At 45.7% G+C, this 13,806-nt stretch overlaps 1 protein-coding gene across 1 annotated transcript in view; it reads left to right on the top strand.

Moving 5' to 3' along the window:
• Positions 1-299: 299 nt before the first annotated feature.
• Positions 300-13,806, top strand: part of R3HDM2 (R3H domain containing 2) — a 282,716-nt gene continuing 269,209 nt past the window's right edge. The window contains exons 1-2 of the mRNA XM_075337072.1: positions 300-656; positions 9,198-9,291. The gene's annotated coding sequence lies outside the window, so the exon portion shown is untranslated. The remainder of the gene's footprint in view (positions 657-9,197; positions 9,292-13,806) is intronic.

The raw sequence follows: 13,806 nt of genomic DNA, 5'->3' as shown, positions 1-13,806 counted from the left end.
TTTATGGCCCGTGCCCCCCATGTTAACACGAACCGCAGCCACACCACCAGGTGAAACGCAGACACACCACCAGGTGAAACGCAGACACACCACCAGGTGAAACGCAGACATGCACGGACCGCACTTCCGCTTCCGGCACCAGGAGTCGGAAAATGCCATCACGTGATACAGCCACTTCAAGTCACATGATCCCGACGTCACCTACTGTTTAATAATTCTATGCAACTTGCGACGCCCATGGAATTATGGGGACGAAGACGTAAGTCGCAGTCCGTGACGTCAACACGCTCCGAACGTAGCACGTCGCTTGCCAGGAGGAGGAGGAGGAGGGGTCTCGACATTTTTTTTCCTTCCTTCATTTCCTTTTTTTCCTTTTCTTTTCTTTCTCTTTTTTTTTCTCCTTTTCTTCATTCGTTCATCTTTTCTCTCCGCCCATCCCTTGTTTTCTCCGCTCTTATTCTTTGTGATGCCCCCCAGCCTCCCGCGTGTGTCTCCGGCGGGCTCCCCTCCTCCTCTCTCGTATAGCCGGGGCTGACCGGGCTGGAGGGAGGCAGAGGCATCCATGTCATTCTACCACTGCTTCCCATCACACAGCTTTATCCATCACCTTTAGTTACCTCTGCGGAGCCTTGAAGTGAGCGCAGCCTGAGGAGCAGGTAGGTGACAAGTGCGGGCACAGCCGGGGCCTCTGTCCTGGGGGCATCTGCATCGGTGGCCACCAGGCTGCTGGGAGGACTAGTGTGGAGCAGGCCCAGAGAGGCCAATCAGGTGGCTGCTTTCATTTCCCTAAAGCCTTCTAAGAAACGAGAGCTGACATGTGATTGGCCGCTGTGTGCAGGAGCCTCTGATTCCCTTCTCTCATTTGTAGAAGCCTCCTGGTGTCAGATCACTTATGAATCCTGAATACGCGTGTCCATAAACCGTACAGCAGTGTTCACACAGGCTCTGTCCTAGAGCCATTGCACCATGTATCGGCTGCAGAACTGTAGACATGGCGAGCATATAAAGGGTGAAAAAGCAAACCGCAGTTACCTCCATCCCTGCCAGATCCATGGTCACCGGTCTGGGGCCGCCTCCTGGACCTCCTGTGACCAGATTACATATGTCATATGAGTGCTAGTCATGGCTCGGATGTGTCACAGCAAGGACCACACATTGGAGAAAGGGAGCCGAGATCGGCACTGACCACAGAATCTGACCCAAGATTCCTGACCCTCCGATTCAGACACGAGCTGTGTTATTACATCTGGGTGTCCAATCTGAAACGCTGCAGCGTTTCCCAAACACTTTGACCTGCTGGACGGGGACTGTGCGGATCACTAGTCCAATGCTGGTTTCCAGTGGCTTCTCCCCAGTACCCTAGACTGACATGTAGGGACAGACCTGTCAGTGTAGAGGGCTGGGAAGAATCCCCTGGATCAGAGATGGCTAGTGATCAGAGACGCCTGATCCCAGGACGTGACTACAAAGCCTTTATTCTCCGAATCACCGTAGCGATATAGAGAAAGCAGCCCACCTGCAGTAACGCTGCCCACATCATACTGCCTGCAGCTGGCACAGAAAGAATCTCAGGATCGCTTCCCTCTAACCCAGTATCTGTTATTACCTGACTTGTTAGAAATGTTGGAAAACACCTTTAAATCCCAGTCTTTCAAGTGATGCCTATTACTCTAGGTGCAGGATTTTAGGAGCAGCACCAACAGTTTTACTTCCTGGCTGTGTAAGAAAAGGAGGAATGTGTAATCGGTATGTGCCCATGTAGTAGATTTGTGTACGGATTTTCTGCACACAAATCTGCATGTTTTAGCATGAAAACGCAGCAGAAAAAAACCCTCACTTTTTTTTTATCACATTTTTAGGTCATATCAATCACTGGGGTTTCTGCGGTGTACCCCAGCTTTCATTGCCGGGTCTCCAGCTGATATTACAGCTAGGATCAGTGCCTGCGCCGCTCCCGACAGTTTACCCCCTAAATGCTGCAATCAATCGTGATCGCAGCATTCTGTAGGCAAGCGGCGGGATCGCTTACCACTCCCTGGTGATCGGGTCCCTGTAATGGGATCACAGGGACCATGGCAACCCTCGGTTATCACCATGACGATCCCAAGTTATTAAGCTACGGATTGCCACATAGATCATGTTGGATGCGTGATTTGTGAGGCGAGGTGTCCGTGTTGTGAGTGCAGCACTGACAGATATAATCCACTGCAGTGATCGAACACCAGTACTACAGCGTATTCTAGCATATGGAAGAAAAATACAGAAAATATTCACACGCGACAGTTTTTTTTTTTTTTTTTTGCAGAAAAATCTGCAACATGTGCACAGCAAGTCAGGAGTCTAATAGACTTTGCTGGGATGCGGTTTTCCTTGCAGTATTGATAAAATCTGCAAGAAAAAAAACGCAGCAAAAACGCAGTGTGGGCACATAGTCTAATAGGCGGCAGGAACAAAGATCACAAGCCGTTTCTTTCCCCTTTTAAATCCTTTAGTGTTCCCGGGAAGAGAGTACAGAAGTTTTCGGTCATGTTATCACTCCCCTTTATCAGTGCAAAATACATTTTCCCTCTGATTATAATATTGAAGAGATATCTGATGAGGAGTTGCACATCTATTGGGACATTTGTGACTTACAGGTGTCTACCCACGGGCCTGATGTACCAGGTGTTTGCCCACTTGGGAAGGGGGTGGCAGGTGTCTGCCCACCCGGGGAGGGGGGTGGCAGGTGTCTGCCCACCCGGGGAGGGGGGTGGCAGGTGTCTGCCCACCCGGGGAGGGGGGTGGCAGGTGTCTGCCCACCCGGGGAGGGGGTTGGCAGGTGTCTGCCCACCCGGGGAGGGGGTTGGCAGGTGTCTGCCCACCCGGGGAGGGGGTTGGCAGGTGTCTGCCCACCCGGGGAGGGGGTTGGCAGGTGTCTGCCCACCCGGGGAGGGGGTTGGCAGGTGTCTGCCCACCCGGGGAGGGGGTTGGCAGGTGTCTGCCCACCCGGGGAGGGGGTTGGCAGGTGTCTGCCCACCCGGGGAGGGGGTTGGCAGGTGTCTGCCCACCCGGGGAGGGGGTTGGCAGGTGTCTGCCCACCCGGGGAGGGGGTTGGCAGGTGTCTGCCCACCCGGGGAGGGGGGTGGCAGGTGTCTGCCCACCCGGGGAGGGGAAGCTTTTTTTTTTTTTTTTTTTTTTCCTCTCCACATGTTGCAGTTTCAAGACCTGGAAAAGTTTTGTGCTGTAGAATGGGCTGTGTAATATCACCCAAAGGCCTATTTTCTCTCCCAGAGGAGCTGATCTGTCATTCTCGCAGTGGACTATACATGTATTTGGGTATATGCAGCAGGAAAAATGCGTAAAATACATGTGTTTTGACACTTAATTTTATTTGTATTTTCCCCATTCGCTTCAATGGGTGAAAGAAGCTGAATGTATGTCCTGCTGGCGACTGAAAACTGCTTCAAATGTTCAAAGGATGAAATCTCATTTACTTTGCTGGTACAGTAAAACTCAGGGCTCTTGTCACAGCAAAAACACTGTGTGAATAAGCCCTTAAACAGAGCTGTGCTTTTCATCTCTCTGGTCTGGAGCAGTTGACCTTGGATTGATGAGACCCCCACCGATCTAAAGGCCCCGTCACACTAAGCAACATCGCTAACAACATCGCTGCTAACGAACAACTTTTGTGATGTTGCTAGCGATGTCGCTGTGTGTGACATCCAGCAACAACCTGGCCCCTGCTGTGAGGTCGTTGGTTGTTGCTGAATGTCCTGGGCCATTTTTTAGTTGTTGCTCTCCCGCTGTGAAGCACAGATCGCTGTGTGTGACAGCGAGACAGCAACAACTAAATGTGCAGGCAGCAGGAGCCGGCTTCTGCGGCGGCCGGTAACCACAGTAAACATCGGGTAACCAAGAAGCCCTGTCCTTGGTTACCCGATATTTACCTTTGTTACCAGCCTCCGCCGCTCTCACTGTCAGTGCCGGCTCCTGCTCTGTGCACATGTAGCTGCAGGACACATCGGGTTAATTAACCCGATGTGTGCTGTAGCTAGGAGAGCAGGGAGCCAGCGCTAAGCAGTGTGCGCTGCTCCCTGCTCTGTGCACATTTAGCTGCAGCACACATTGGGTAATTAACCCGATGTGTGCTGTAACTAGGAGAGCAAGGAGCCAGCGCTCAGTGTGCACTGCTCCCTGCTCTCTGCACGTGTAGCTGCGTGCGCTGGTAACCAAGGTAAATATCGGGTTGGTTACCCGATATTTACCTTAGTTACCAAGCATAGCATCTTCCACGCGGCGCTGGGGACTGGTCACTGGTTGCTGGTGAGCTAACCAGCAACTCGTGTAGCCACGCTCCAGCGATCCCTGCCAGGTCAGGTTGCTGGTGGGATCGCTGGCGCGTCGCAGTGTGACATCTCACCAGCAACCTCCTAGCAACTTACCAGCGATCCCTATCCTTGTTGGGATCGCTGGTAAGTTGCTTAGTGTGACGGTACCTTAATATTGGTCACCCATCCTATGGATGGCATTGGTCCCTGAGCTGTATCCTTTATATAAGCATGCTACTTCTTATCTAGGTTCTAGAGTTTTTGCAACTTCTTTCTCCTTTTTTGTTTTTTGTTTTTTCTTTTCTTCTTGTATAGAGCTCAGCTTTACAATAGTTTCCAGTTTATTGATGAACAGTGCTGTGTGTGTCCGACCTAACGATAAGGCTGTGTGCACACAGTGTGTTTTTATCGCATTTATTTTGATATGTTTTTTTTAGTGCAGTTTTGTCACAGAACTGCAGGCAAATCCTTACACCAGCCAAGTTAATGAGAAACCTGAAGTGTGGTGCGGATGTTTTTTTTTTTTTTTTGTTTTGTTTTTTTTCCCCTTGCAGATTTGGTTCAGAAAATCTGCAGCATATCAATACTTAGTGTTTTTGCCAGCATTTTTTAACCATTGAAAGACACGCATCCAAAACGTGCATGTTTGTGCTGATTTTTTTTTTCCTGCCAAGAGATGCAGAAATGGTGCAGAAATGTCTGCAACCAAATATTCAACATTTGCACATACCCTAAAAAGTAATGTCAACAGGTTTTTGCTACCGCATCTGAAAGCAGCAGGGAAAGAGACTCTGCATCTAAGGTCCCCGTCCGTGATAAAATGCACATTTTTCACGGTCCGTGGTGTAGGTGCATGTATGTGTGTGTTCAGCGTGTGCTTTCAGTGTGATATCTGTGATAGCACACGGACAGCAGGAACTTCTATACTCACCTGTCCCCAACGCTTCTGGGTCTGTGGTGCAGTGAATATGCATGAGCATAATGAGCAGGCCCGGAAGCAAGTGAGAGCAGCGCCGAAGACAGCATGGCTGGAGACAGGTGAGTATAGAAAATCATTTTATTTCAAAGACGTGTTTTCTCTGGTACGTGTCACACTGATGTCACATGAATCACATTAGTATGTGGTCTGTGTGACATCTGTGCTGCTGGAGAAAAATGGACATGTCGCCCTGTGCAGCACATAGACACATGTCTGTGAGAAACCGTGGATGTGTGCACAAACACATTGATTTTAATGGGTCCTGCGTATGTCCGTATCTCCGGTACGTATGAAAACAGGTGTCATATGTACCGGAATAATGGACGTGTGAAGGGGGCCTAACGATCTATCACTTAATTACTGGGTGCAGCCGATCTGACAGTTTTTTTTTTTTTGTTTTTTTTTAAATTTAGCCATGCAGCAGAGCTGAAAGAGCTGCTCCCGACCACAACAAGCTCTCTATGTACTAGGTCTATAGACAGTGAACTGCTATTCACAGCAGGGGGTGTTCCAGACTAGCTGACCTAGTCAGCAATGATAATCTGCTGGTGCTAAAACAATGATTGCAAGTAAACAGTAGGGAGCTTGATAAGAGACTCATCAATGAAATCTGTTTTAACCCCTACAGCATGCTGTCTTCAGAATACATAGCAAAATCCTGCTGACAAATTCCCTTTAAGAAACTGCTAGTCCAGAGCGGCCATCAGTGTGATTTTTTTTTTTTTTTTTTTTTTTTTTTTTTTTTTTTCCCTTTTCAGAAAGCCTCTAAACTGCCCTTGTGAGATGGATATATAAATGTCCTCATTACAGAGAACTGTGAGGCAGACGTACTAGTCCTGTAAAGCAAAATATTTTTTTCCCCAATATAAATATTTTAGATATAAAATACAGACAAGTGGTTGTCACACCTAAGAAGAGGACAAGCTGAGGGGTATGTACCAATTTACCCCAAAATATTGGTAAGGAATATCAAACATCCAATACTCCTTGGCCCTGGATACCAGGGACAAGATAGGATTGCATAGAATATAAACAAATTGATACCATTAGATTAGAGGCACTGTACATAAATATGGACAAAGCGACCAATTTATCAAATACACAGGACTTAACTTAATGACTGTAAAGATAGGTCCAATCAGGTTCAATTTCACAGAAGATACAAAACTGCATAAGTAACATTGGTGAGTTTTCAGTCCATTAAATGATCCATATGTCGTATTTGCACAGATGTTGCATATCCAAGTAAACAGTGGCCATCTACAATGGATGAAGTATGTCTCCGCCTCAAAGGGATGTTTGATATTCCTTATCAATATTTTGGGGCAAATTGGTACATACCCTTCACCTTGTCCTTTTCTTGGGTATGACAACCACTTGTTTGTATTTTATATCTAATATTTATATTGGGAATAAAATGTTCTTTTACATATATAGAATATTTCCCTAGACCTTGAGTCATAAATTAATAGTAGACTTACTAGTCCTGTCCAAAATCTAGAAAGCTTATACTCACTAGATGGTCAAATATGCTGTTTTGATAAATTTGTTGCGTCTGTAGATGCTTATGTCAAAGCTTACACTCCCTTAGGCGGGCTTTACACGCTGCGACATCGCTAGCTGTCGAGCACGATTGCACCCGCCCCCGTCGCATGGCCGATATGTGGTGATCGCTGCCGTAGCGAGCGTTATCGCTATGGCAGCGTCGCACGCACATACCTGCTCTGCGACGTCGCTGTGACCGGCGAACCGCCTCCTTTCTAAGGGGGCGGTTCGTTCAGCGTCACAGCGACGTCACAGCAGCGTCCCACATACCGATGTATGCTGCCGCAGGAACGACAAACAACATCGTACCTGCAGCAGCACCGATATTATGGAAATGAACTACGTTTCAACAAGCAACGATTTTGCACGTTTTTGTGCTCGTTGATCGTCGCTTATTTGTGTTACACGCTGCGATGTCGTTACCGGCGCCGGGTGTGCGTCACTAACGACGTGACCCCGACCATATATCGGCTGCGATGTCGCAGCGTGTAAAGTACCCCTAAGTCTCCACAGAGAAATTGGATGAACGCTGGTGAATTTGTAACCCTTTATATCAAACTATATTACATTTCCATTCAGAACATTGCTCTTATTTAAAGAGAAACAATGGTTGATGCATGTCAGATTTTTCCCACTAACAAATTTCATTTTAATTAATATCTGTTGGAATAATACTAATTTCCACAATTGGATGTGTTGCAAAAAATGTTCCTGTGCTGAGATAATCTTATATATGTGTCCTGTTATATACTGTGTAATGGCCATAGTTTGATGATGAGCTCTGTCCTTGTTAAGAGCAGTTGGACGCTCAGATGGGTGCGATTCGAGTACCTGAGTATAATGGAAGTCAATGGGAAACTCATTTGTCTAGGAAATCTTCTAGAGCAATGCTTGAGTCCCTCATTGACTTCCATTATACTCGGGTACTTGAGTCTCGCCCATCCTAGCAATCCACCTGCACATATGAGACCCGAGCGTGGTAGTGCTTGCTCATCAATAGTCATTATACCACATCTAGGCAAGCGAGGAAGCATAAGTCACTAATGATTGAGTATACAGATGATACAGGGGCTTGCAGCTGCTTTTGTTTGCGAGTTAACACTTTTCCATGCCTGTTTTATCACAGGAGTGATTGTTTCTTCTGCATCACCATTCCTGTTAGCTCATCATAAATCAGGTCAGTGACATAAGCTCAGTGGCTGTCAGAGCTCCTACATCACTGACTTGATTTCTGATGATCTTGGAGGGCTGGAGATATGGCAGAAACAATCCTCCTGTGACAAAAAAGCAGGGAAATGTGTTACCTCTGTGATTCCCTGCCGTCCGTAGAGTCACTTATTATAAGTGACTTGCTCTCCCTTTGGCCAGTGGCTATGGTATGTGCCAACCATCAGCTGGAGCATCTGTGTGTGTTCGGACTTAGTTAATAAGACATTATATAGCAGGGGCATATGTATAAAATTATCTCAGAGCAGGAACATTTGTTTAAACTCCTCCAACTGTGGAAATTCTTATTATTCCAAAATCTATTAAAGTATACTTTTGTTCTTGAAAAACCCCCTTTTACATTGGAAAAAACATAAAATATCACATTTATTACGTTAGCTGGACATTAGCGTGGCTTCAAATGCATCAACGTGCTTCAAAGGTTCGCCAAGCCAGAGGTGTTATTTGACAAAAGAATGTTCCTAATTGAGCCCCTGCATGAGCCATAGGGATATGTTTGGGACATTTCCACACTCTTTAGGCTATGTGCACACAGTGTATTTTTATGGCGTTTTTAGTGCAGTTTTGTCACAGAGCTGCATGCCTGTCCTTATGCCAGCAAAGTCGATGAGAATTCTGATGTTTTGTGCACATTGCTTTTTTTTCTTGCAGAAATAAATCCGAGCATGTCAATTCTTTCAACGTTTTTGCGTCGTTTTTCCATCCCAGAATGTGTACAAAACATATGCAAAAATGTGTGGCAAAAACGCCTGTTTTTTTTTCTGCCAAGAGATGCAGATTTGGTGCAGAAATTTCTACAACTAACTACTCCGCGTATGCACATGGCCTTAGTCAAAGTTTAGGTTTTGGAAAATGTCTCCTGTTTCTTTGTGGCACTTGTATCCGCATTACACGAGAGGCGAGCGCACAGAACTCCATCATAAGTTACTTATCCTCTCACTGCTCTGAACATTACAGATGGAGCAGAGGTAATGGCACAGGTAATTGTCAGGTATTATACATTTGTAGGCAATGTGCGGGTGCAGATTATGTGGAGACACCATGGATCCTGGAACAGGCCTCATTATTCTCTACAGATTGCTATTCCTGTGCCTTGCAGAGCTGTGCACTATAATATCGCTCCTCTTTATCCCTGATAGACTAAGAACATTATCCACTTTGCTGGGTTGAATGAAGTGGTCTCTACGTAGAGGTGGTTGGATTCTCCAGTAGACTTCTTTAGATCCTGTTTTTGTAAGTATAGACAAAGTATTCTTCTTTATTAATTGTTATATCCGGGGTCTGCTGTGAGCGTTGTATGCTTTGTTCTTGATGGTTAATATGACAGCAGCCCGGAGTCTAACCTGCCTTCCATCAGGGTCATCAGTACCGTGGGCATAGCCTGCAACTCGGGCTAAGCACACACGTCTTCTGCACACTTGGCCCAAGAAGCTTTCACTTTAATGTCCCCTTAGACCACCTATTCACCAGACAGAGGCCAAAATAGTTTTTTGCCTGAATTTGGCCAATAGCAAATGGGGTCATGGGATGCATTAGAAGAGGTCTGGGGGCATGAGATGAAAACCTCATTCTCCCTCTGTACAAATCACTCATCAGACCACACTTGGAGTATTGTATTGTGTGTAATTTTGGGCGCCGGTGCAGACATTACTGGACTTGAAAGGGTTCATAGGTGGGCTACTAAAATAATAAATGGAGTGGGTGCATTACAATACCCAGAAAGGTTATCAAAATTAGGTCTATTTACTCTACAAAAGAGAAGACTTAGGGGAGACCTAATAAATATGTACAAGTATATCAGAGGGCCATACAGAGATCTCTCCCATGGTCTGTTTGTACCAAGGACTGTGACAAGAACAAGAGGGCATTCTCTTCGATTGGAGGAAAGAAAATGTCTGCACCAGCATAGAAGAGGGTTCTTCACAGTAAGAGCAGTGAGGCTCTGGAACTCTCTTCCTGAGGAAGTGGTGATGGCCACTCACTGAATGAATTTAAGAGAGGAATGGATGCTTTTCTTGATAGCAAAAGTATAGAAGGTTATGAATAACATAATATTACAGGTAGATAGTTGACCCAGCTTAGGAGTCGGGAAGGAATTTTTTTTTTTCCCTATGGAGAAAATTTGCTTCTACTCTGTGGGTTTTTGCCTTCCCCTGGTTTAACACCGCAGAACAGCTGCACTAAAATAGGCTGAACTAGATGGACATAATGTCTTCCTTCACCCTTAGAAACCATGTTACTATGTGGCTACATACAGGTTAACTGTAGAGGGAAGTGCACCAGATCGCCCCTCTATACCCAATAGTATAGTTTTAAAAAATGGTGATCGGATGCTTGAGCATCCATCCTGACTGTGTCCATTGTTGGGCTGTATTCCTCCTGAGTATGCGCTCAACAGTGGCCATAAACGCGGTGCGTCCCTAGCCTTACCGATTATAAGAGCCTGAGTGCCCCGGAAATGCCGACCGCTTGGATTACACGTGTGCCTGAGCATTGGACGATGTGGGGGTCTTAACCGGTCAGGCTTTTGGTATAAATTTGCCTCATACACACGTCAGAAATTTCACATGTGCCCCTGATACGTGATTTACTCATATCCTAAGCCATGGTAACTTACAGCATAATGTCCCTCTTTTTCCGCGTGGTTATGGGCCAGCGATGTCACCTATGACTATTGCTCGCGGTTTGTGAGAATAAAACTTAAAGCATTCTTCTCGAATAAAATAGCGCAAATTATGTAAACCAGATTTTTCTGTGAATTTTAAGCATTTTTTTTATACCATATTGAAAGGAAAATGTCTGACTGCAACGTTTAGTCCAGTTAATGGATCTTACACTGTGCATACGGTATAAAGCTTTCCGTGCCGGCTGTGGGGCCGGTATTGCTCTGTAACGTGAAGTAACCAGATACTCGACACGGCTCGGTTTAATGGGATTAGGAGATTATTGTGCTCCGTGGTATCTCTGAGCCCTGTGTCTGCAAATCCTCTTTGTAGTTGATATATTTATCAGGGGCTAAGAACATTGTATTATTTATCTCCATTTTACCGATGGTTTGTAGCCTTACACTGATGAATCACATTTACCTGACTCTGCCTTGTGGCAGAAGGAACGTTCACTCCGTACACTGGGCTGCCACCGTTCAGTTGGATATTTATGTGGCGCTACCCATATTGGGAGGCTAAAATTATTGAAAAACACAAAATATGTGTCAAAGTGTCCCCAAAAATGTGCTGCTTGGTTGAATGTGCACGATGTGGGTGACATCTCAGCCATTGAGAAGACATGGGGACGACGACGAGGGAATTGGGAATGATTCATTTCTACTTGTCTATTCCTTTGTTCTTTAAAGGGAACCAACCACCAGATTTTTGGGCAATAAATTAGAAGCCATGCCATAATGCTGGTAGGATGATGATGAAAATCATACCTTTCGATGAGAAATCGAGTCTTGATTGCAGAATAATCCTTGTTCTAATCTTCAGAAATGCGGTTTGAGCATCGGGGGGGGTGGGGGGTGGGGGGCTTTGTGGGTCGCATCCTTCCATAATGATTCCTCCTCCCGCCTCGCCTCCTTTCCTTCATTTAAATTTCACGCCACAGCTGCCATTACTGCCGTTGGTGGCGCGTGCGCATTGCTATTGTGACATCTTCAATAAAATGGCACTGGTATCAATGCATACCACAATCTGCGGCGCCATTTTATGGAAGACATTGTGGAGACGAATATGAGCTGCAGCGCATGCGCCTTTTGCCTTTCAGTCATCTCTAGAATTACTTCAGTAAAATAGTGCTAGAGATTGTGATACGTGCATGTGCTGATTCAGGCTCCATTTAATTGAAGACATTGTGGAGACTAATATGAGCTCTGGTGGCGCATGCGCAGGTTGATGGTTTTTTTTTTTTTCCCATCATTGCATGCGTCTCTGCCTTTCAGTCATCTCTACAATTACTTCAGTAAACTAGTGCTAGAGATTGTGATATGTGCATGTGCTGATTCAGGCTCCATTTTATTGAAGACATTGTGGAGACTAATATGAGCTGTGGCGGCGCATGCGCAGATTGATGTTTTTTTTTTTTTCCCCCATCAGTGCATGCGTCTCTGCCTTTCCGTCATCTCTACAATTACTTCAGTAAAATGGCGTCAGAGATCGTGATACGCGCATGCGCTGATTGAGGCTCCATTTTATTGAAGACAACATCACAATTGCAATGCGCACGCACCGCCAACAGCGGTAATAGCGGCAGGACAAAATTTAAATGAGGAAAAGGAGGCAAGTCAGTAGGAGGAATGATAGAAGAAGACCCGACCTACAAAGTCTCACCCCGATGCTGAAGCCACTGCACAATTGACGTCATTTGTGAAGGTTTGAACAAGGATCATTCTGCGCTCAAGACTCAGATTTCTCATCCAAAGGTATCATTTTAATCGGCGTCCTAGCACCATTACGGCACAGTCTCTAGTTTATAGGGCAAAAACCTGATGGTTGGTTCCCTTTAAGGAGATAAGCTTTTCAAACGGAGCTCAGATCTGTATAGAGAGCTGATTAGTAATAGCCGACGGCCCAACAAGTTCTACAGCTTACACCCATTGAATGTGTTTGTCCTCCATCAGTATTTCTAGTCTTATGATGCAGTGAACAGTGGGGGAGGGGCGGGAGTCTTCAGGCAGAAGTTTGTGTTTTATGTATTTTTGATCTATCCCTTTTTAGTATGATTATTGGCAGATTTACCCCAAACTGAAAAATCCCGTATCTGCTATTATTTTGGTTTCCAGGGAAAAAAGTAAATTTTTAACCCTTTTTGCATGAGTGATTTCCATGTCTTTCCTTGTATAACGTTCGGGGGTTATGCTTTCTCCGTAGCTGCCATTTGCGGTAGATTCTCTCCGCTCTGACTTTCCGAGTGTAACAGACGATTTTTACTATTCAGAACATCCAGATCATTAGCGGTGAAGGCATTTCTTTTTTTTTTCCCTGCCATTATTAGATTCCATGTTATTTAATGTCAGGAATAGACAGCGCTGGCCTCTCCTGTGTGAGCTCCATATATCCGCAGCCTCTGCATAGCTTTACCATTTTAATTAACTATGTCTCTGGTCCCATTAGAACAGGTTGTAAGAAATACCTTGGAGGCTTTCCAGTTCTTTGCCTGCAGCCATTATAACAAGCAGGGCATATTGTGAGCGGCTGCTGACGAGCTGGAGACTTCTGTCAGACTCCTCAGAGCAGTGTGACGGCCTGACAAGAGGGGGGCACGTGTTAATAAATAGGAAAAAGGTACCGTACAACGCTATGGATTGAACCCCCCAGTACATTACTGCCGTTCCCTTACAATCACGTTTCTTTCTGTGGGCCTCACTGCTTGTTCTCGTGTGCACTGTGATATTAGCACTACATACAGATTTTCTGTTGCACTTGGACTCAACAAGTTGAGCTGCAGTGTAAAGTATTGCCTGCCAATATGTACCAAACATTTGGTACTGTTTAGCCAAAAGGAACGTTGATAGAATTCAGTAGGTTCATATCCACACCCGAGCACAGTCATTGTCAGCAGGTCTGTGAATGCTTTTCTTAGGACTACCCGGGACTACTAGTTGTGAGCCTATCTATTTTTCTCACTTTTTAGCTTAAAGGCTGTTTTTCCTGTTGTGTGCCATTTTAGAAACTAAAGGCCTCGTTACACGCAACGACGTATCTTAACGATATATCGCTGAGGTCACGGATTCCGTGACGCACATCCGGCATC

The sequence above is a fragment of the Anomaloglossus baeobatrachus genome, chromosome 2 (assembly GCF_048569485.1).
Source record: "Anomaloglossus baeobatrachus isolate aAnoBae1 chromosome 2, aAnoBae1.hap1, whole genome shotgun sequence".
Taxonomy (NCBI): domain Eukaryota; kingdom Metazoa; phylum Chordata; class Amphibia; order Anura; family Aromobatidae; genus Anomaloglossus; species Anomaloglossus baeobatrachus.
Note: the sequence above shows the minus strand (reverse complement) of the source record. Positions and strands in the feature narration are given on the sequence as shown.